Below are 7,392 nucleotides of genomic sequence, written 5' to 3'. Positions count from 1 at the left end.
CCGCCGAGGGTTCGGATCCCACATACAGACCGGTTCCCGCTCACTGGCTGAGCGAGGTGCGGGCGCAACACCGAAGGTTGCCATCCCGTTGCCGGTCCCGGTCCGGTACGGGCGCGACACTGAGGGTTGCGATCCGTTGCCGGACACACAAAAAAAAAGACAAAAAAAATAATAAATTTGGTAATTTTGGCTGTAGTCCCCACTGTTCTCAGACAGTATATCAAGTCCTGTTTCCCCAACAACCTGCACAGATCTTGGGAAAAAGAAAGCCTAGTAATTAAAAACTCCGGCTCTAGAATTAGACTGCCCAGATTCAAATTCTACCTCTAATCTCACTGGTCACAGGAACACAGAAAAGTCACTTAACCTCTTTGTGTCTCCATTTCCTTCTGTGTAAAATGGGAATAACACAGCTTACCTTGAAAATTTATCAGTAGATGAGAAGTAAAATGTTTAAAATAGTGAGTGACACATTCCGAGGGCTCATTTAAAGCTAGCAAGTGATATGAACTGGAGCTATCTTTCCTCCCCTCACCAACTCAGTTACTGAGACATCAACAATTTGATTAAAATGTACCCAAGCAGATCCCTAAATGATCCGTTAATGAAAAAACTCTATATCGTTAAAATTGTGATTGTGTTAATGACAGCTCTAATTGCAAGTTTTGGATTAAAGTTGCACCAAGAACTACCACATAATGATGTCTATTTACTCAAGTGCACGTGGTAAGTAATAATGAACATTTTCCCCTATCTTATACAAGAAAAGATTTTAAGTAGCTATTTTTAAATTTGGTAATTTTGGGCCGGCCTGGTGGCGCTCTGCTACAGTGCGCCGCTTGGGAGCGCGGCGGCGCTCCCGCCGAGGGTTCGGATCCCACATACAGACCGGTTCCTGCTCACTGGCTGAGTGAGGTGCGGGCGCAACACCGAAGGTTGCCATCCCGTTGCCGGTCCCGGTCCGGTACGGGCGCGACACTGAGGGTTGCGATCCGTTGCCGGACACACAAAAAAAAAGACAAAAAAAATAATAAATTTGGTAATTTTGGCTGTAGTCCCCACTGTTCTCAGACAGTATATCAAGTCCTGTTTCCCCAACAACCTGCACAGATCTTGGGAAAAAGAAAGCCTAGTAATTAAAAACTCCGGCTCTAGAATTAGACTGCCCAGATTCAAATTCTACCTCTAATCTCACTGGTCACAGGAACACAGAAAAGTCACTTAACCTCTTTGTGTCTCCACTTCCTTCTGTGTAAAATGGGAATAACACAGCTTACCTTGAAAATTTATCAGTAGATGAGAAGTAAAATGTTTAAAATAGTGAGTGACACATTCCGAGGGCTCATTTAAAGCTAGCAAGTGATATGAACTGGAGCTATCTTTCCTCCCCTCACCAACTCAGTTACTGAGACATCAACAATTTGATTAAAATGTACCCAAGCAGATCCCTAAATGATCCCTTAATGAAAAAACTCTATATCGTTAAAATTGTGATTGTGTTAATGACAGCTCTAAGTTATAGAACGACTATTCCATGCTGAACATGTTGGTATGTCCTTTACTTTTTTTTTTTTTTTGATTTATCAGCAATCTTGTGAGTTGGGTGATATTTATATTTTACATACAAAGAATCCATGTTTCAGAGTCACTAACTAAACTGATCATGGTTTGCATATTCTTTATATTTTCTTTATTTCCAAAAATTAAGGTAAAAAAGATAAATTTGGGGGAAACCCCAAAAGCCCAAATAAATATTCTGTTTTTTTTCTGAAATGTCATTCTTAAAGTGATTACAGATCTTGGTCCTATCATTTGACCTTGTCAGAAATATTTTCTTATCAGTGAAGCTTAATTAAGAGAGTATTGTAGGAACATGTGCAGCAAACATACAAAAAAACTGAAAAAAAAATAATCACGGACAGAATTCATTTGAGTAAGCAAGAACCTGTGTTTTTAGAAATTTCTCATGGCACCAGTGGTATCTGAATGAAAGGTGTCTTTTTCAAATTTTTAACTCTATTTCCATTTCTACAGATGAAGAAGACACATTTCATCAAAGAGAACGAAAACATGTCCTGTAGCTTGTATCCACCAAGTTGAAGTTCATTCTTTGAAGCTCCCTTTGGAGAACCACATCCATTCTGCTGAACCTGATAGCCAGGGAACAGAGAATATGCTCAGGTCCAAACCTATGTGCCAGGGTGATAAAACTCTCAATATAAGCATCACACTTTATCCTAAAGTGGTAATTTTAGCAAATGTAAGCAAGTTAGGACACTATTTTTATAGTAAAATATATTAATCGTTTTAAGGAGCACATACATTGAATTATATTAGGGAATACATCATCAGGGTCCCAGCAGAAAATAGATAGCATACTCTAAAGTATTTAATGAAAAAATTAATAAAGAGAGTGTCTACAGAGAAGGATGCAGAACCACAAGTGATGATGAAGCACCCAGGAGCTGACAACGATGGGGGAACCGTCACCAAATTCAGAGGAGGGGTTATTTCTCACTTATCTTTAAATCTCTAGTGTCTAGCATGGTGGGTGTCACATAATGCCATTGCGATCATCATAATTGCTATCATTTTATGAATGCTTCCTTTATGCTGGCCACTAAGCTAGATGCTATACATATCATTTCAAATATTTCCACTTTGCAGTTTAGGAACTATTGACTATATTTTACAAAATGGACAGTGAAATTCAGGAATCAATAATGGACAGAAGGTCACACAGATAATACAACGGTTTATTGAAACCTTTGTGGAAAGATGAATATTATCTTTTGATTCTATTTTTTCATGAACTTTTTGAAGTATCCTCGTATGTGCTGAAACAGAATTAAAATTTATACCTGACTGGCTCAGAAGTCTGTGCTATCCGACTTATAAGTGGAGGCCTGTTTTGGACATCCAATAAATGATTTCTACTACCTTTTCTGTTAAATTTTTACTGCTCCAAGAAACGGTAGTCCAGTAGTTTTCTATCTGTCCTCCAGGGAATAGTTAATAATATATAACTCTGTTGTTTATCTTGGTAGTTTGTCAGAGAAATTGTTTATGTTTGTCTCTCAAGCAGATTACATACTCCTCCAAGGCAGATCCCTCCTGTTATAAAGTTCTGCATCTCTCAGAGATCATGGCACTTTGCAAATTTCAGTCCTTGCTTATTGATAGGGATATTCTTTCTATACTTGTTACGTAGTTCTCAGAATGGCTACAAACCTGGTTTTTACAGGGTTTTTATTGTAATTAGTTTCTAGTTCAGTAATTTTTACTTCCTAAATGTATAATGCAGCTTATGTTTAGTTTTTAAATTAAAATTAATTTTTTTTCCCACAATCTCTACCTTCTTTAAAACTTTTGAAAATGCTTTCTTTGCACAACTACAATCAGAAATTATTTTTATACAGGACTGATACATATATCTTTTATAATGACCACCATAATCATATAAGTACTCAGGAAGTCTTTCCAACCTTTGTAGATAAAAGTGAGAAAAGGAATCCTTAGTGTTTGCTGAGCCATGTTACTGATCTTGAAATCGGAAGCAGATTCATTCAGGACAATTTTACTAACTGCTTAGTGAAGAATTGAATCTCTGTGACTTAGACCAAATTTAGTGCAAACTTGAATTTTCCAGCCTCTCTTCCTATCACATTCTGCATCGTAGACTCTAGTTGCAGTGAATGGTTTAGGAATATGCTGTGCCCCTATGAGTGTCTCCATTTTATATTGCCGATTCCAATTTCCTTGGAGTATTTCACCTCCTGTGGGACTCTGAAATGAACAAGGATGCAAACTCAAGCCGTATTTCACAATAGAGCCTAGTAGTTAAGAGTACTGCTTTGGAGGCTACCCTATTTTTCTAGTTCTAGCATGTCTTCGATCTTGGAACATGCTCGGCAAGTAGGAGCTACTATGATTACTATCCAGATCAAATATTGTCTCCTTCACGAAGTCTGCTTATTCTTCCTTAGTTGGAATTGCTTCCTTCTTTACTTTATACAGCACATTTTCATCACCACCATTATAGCACTTGCTTCACTGCATTATAATTATTTATGTGCCTGTGTTCCACAATCAGAGTATAGGTCTTACACTTCTTTGTATCTCCAGCATAGTTTCATGTGTGCTCGGTAGGTCCTAGAATAAAACGGATGAATGAATAAATGAATGAATAAATAGTGGATGAATGCTAAGATAAAAAGTGCTCTTAGATAAAGATGCAATCATTCTAAAGTGATCAAATTGCTTGAATGTGATTAATTTGGGAAGTAGGACACTGTCTTAGGATATACTTGATAAAATTTAGTCAATAGAAAGGCTTGACAATATGATCTTTTCGATTCATTTAATCAATCATTCATTTCTTTCTGGAGTTGAGAAGTGGACGTTCCTTCTATCATCTCTATATTTCAACAATAACGGGGAAAAAAATGGTCTCTGGGATCAATGCCCAATATTGTTAGGGTGGTGTACATTTTGCAGTTCTTAATTAATTTGTGGTAAACACACAACAGTCTCCGTGGCCAGCTTCATCTGCATTCAGCAGCATAATCATTTTTTTCCTTATGGTAAAGATTTTTTTATGAGTCATAAGTCTTCCCCAGTGGGTGTGGTTATCATCTGATAATCACACCCTTGGGAGATTAAAAACACTTATCTTTGGATCATGACTTGCAATGCCACAGGGGTATGATTATCTCAGGAAGCTCACACTCTCTGTCATGCCTAATTGCTTAATTATTATAGCAGAGAGTTCACACCATCACACAGGAACTAAAGTTGTGTCAGCATTTCCACTATAAATCCCTTTTCCAAGATTCTATAACTCTATAACTCAGCCATTAAAAAAAAAAAAATCTATGTTCCATTAAAGCTCTACACTAAAGGTTTTAATCCAGGAAACATTTCTTCCATAGATTATTTTTATCTTAAAAATTGTGTCCCTGTGCCCCTAGTGAGTTGATCAAAGAAATAAATGCTAATTAAGTATCTTTAAATCATATATTTTCCAGGGAAACTGGGAAAATAATATACATTCTAAAGGAAAAAATATTATTTTTTTTCTATTTAAATAGCACAAATGGCTCATAGAATTTCCAGTTTCCTGGAAACATGCTTTTTAGAACTATTTCATAAAAGATTGTGTAAGGAGAACAAGCTAAACCACAGTCAGAGAACATTGTCACATATAAGTTCCAAACCTCAGCCAAATATTTTCTTAGCTCATATACTGTTGAGAAAAGTGCAGGTAGGCAGAACATGGAAACAATGGGATGTAATCAGAACATAGTAGTTGCTTATGCAAGTCTGTAATTTTTTTTTAAGGATGAAAAAAAATGTATAATTGAATTTGTCAGCTGGACTCATTTTAGATGATTCCAGTTTTGTTGGCAATGCCCAAAGCATCATAATCAGGAGCTTGTGGAACATATGCCATCTTCTCTCCATCAGACCTGATCAGGGTGTTGACCTTGGTTACTTCAAGGTCACAGAACTTCTTCTTCAACAGAGCCTGTTGATCTGGTGCTTGTTGGCCTTGACATGCACCATGAACCCAAGTGTGCTGCTGTCTTCTGTCTTCTTCATGGTAGACTCAGTGGTCAGGAGGAACCTGATGGTGGCATAGTGGTCAAGCTTGATTCTCTTGGGGGCACTCTTCCCAGAATAATTGTGTTGTTTCATTCCCACAGTGTTTTGGGTCACTGAAGGTGGCTGACTGTGGATCTTTTCTCTCTTCTTTTTTTCTTTTCTTTTGTGTGCGTGTGTGTGCGTGCGTGCGTGCGTGTGTGTGTGTGCGTGTGTGTGTGTGTGTGTGGCTGTGAGCTCCTTTCAGCACTGCCTTCTTGGCCTTCAAAGCCTTTGCGTTGGCTTCAGCTTTGGAAGGGGTAGGAGCTTCCTTCTTCGCCTTTAGCGCCATCTTGTGGGGAAAAAAACATGCAATTCTACAGGCCAAAATTAAAAAGTGAAGTGGATATATATTGTTTCTGTTTTAATTTTGTATTTCCTAGATGGCTAACAATATTAAACATCTTTTCATGTATTTATTGGCCATTCGTATATTTATTTTTCATGAAGCATCTGTTCAAATATTTTACCCATTTTAAAAATTGAAATGTATACCTTCTTTTTGAGATGTTAGAGTTCTTTATGTATCCTAGGAAAATAGAATAGAAAGCTCCTTGTGAGATTTCTATATCTGGATTGTCTAAATCTGTATCTACCTATATAAAATTTTCTTCCAATTTGGTACTTGCCTTTTCACATTACTAATGGTAAATTCTGAAGAGCAGTTTTTTGTTTGATTTTATTAGTTGAGAAAATCAATTAAATATTATAATTTTTCCCTTTCCTACACACTTTTTGTGTCCCTCCAAGAAAGTTTAGCTTAAAGTCATAAAGATTTCTGCCTTTTGTGTAATGGCTAGGATATTTAAAGGAAGTGATGAAGGGGACATCCTTGATCTTTTGGAAAGGATATTCTGCATTTTACCATTAAATGTGATATTAACTGTATATATTCCATGGACACCCTTCATTAGCTTGAGGATGTTAACTTATTTCATGGTTTGCTGAAGTTCTCTATCAGCAGTGAGGGTTAAGTTTTTCAAATACTTTTTTCTGTATCTGTTGAGATATTTTTTTTCTCAGTTCATTTAATATGATGAGTTACAGTAACTAATTTTTGAATATTAAACCAAACTTGTACTCTTGGATTAAACCCCCTTTGTTCATGGTATGCTACCCTTTTCATGTTCTGATAGTACTGATAAATTCAATTTGCTAATATTTTGTCACACTTTTTTTTCTATGTTCAATCACAGTCTGTAGATTGTACTTTGGGTTTGGTTTGTTTTTTTGTGTGTGTGTGTGTGTGGAATTTCTGTCTGGTGTCGATATCAGCATGTATTAGTCCATTTTCTGTTGCTTATAACAGAATACCTGAAACTGGGTCATTTATAAGAAAATGTAATTTGTTTCTTACAGTTTTAGAAGCTGGGAAATCCATAGTCCAGGTGCGCATCTGGTGAGGGCCTTCTTGGTGGTGACTCTCAGTAGAGTCCTGTGATCACCAGGGTACCACATGGTGAGAATGTCATGAGCAAGAGAGCTTGGATGCACTTCCTTGCTCTCCTTATAAAGCCACCAGTGCCCCTCCTGTGACAAACCACTAAACCATTAACCCATTACTCTGTGAATGGATTCATGGAGGGTATAGTCTTCATGATCCAATCATCCCTTAAAGACCCCACCTTTCACAAACCATAATCAGATTTCCCACCCTCTTAACACGTTGCAATGGAAACTAGGTTTCTAACACATGAATTTGGGAGGGATACATTGAATCCATAGCACAGGGTAATGCTGATCTCAAAAAAA

General features: G+C 37.2%; 1 pseudogene; it reads right to left on the bottom strand.

Annotated features, from left to right (window-relative positions):
• Positions 1-5,383: 5,383 nt before the first annotated feature.
• Positions 5,384-5,932, bottom strand: LOC103605240 (annotated as a pseudogene).
• Positions 5,933-7,392: the final 1,460 nt, after the last annotated feature.

Source organism: Galeopterus variegatus, unplaced genomic scaffold (genome assembly GCF_000696425.1).
Source record: "Galeopterus variegatus unplaced genomic scaffold, G_variegatus-3.0.2 Scaffold5674, whole genome shotgun sequence".
Classification (NCBI taxonomy): Eukaryota; Metazoa; Chordata; class Mammalia; order Dermoptera; family Cynocephalidae; genus Galeopterus; species Galeopterus variegatus.
The sequence above is the reverse complement of the archived record's forward strand: the minus strand, read 5'-3'. Positions and strand labels throughout refer to the sequence as shown.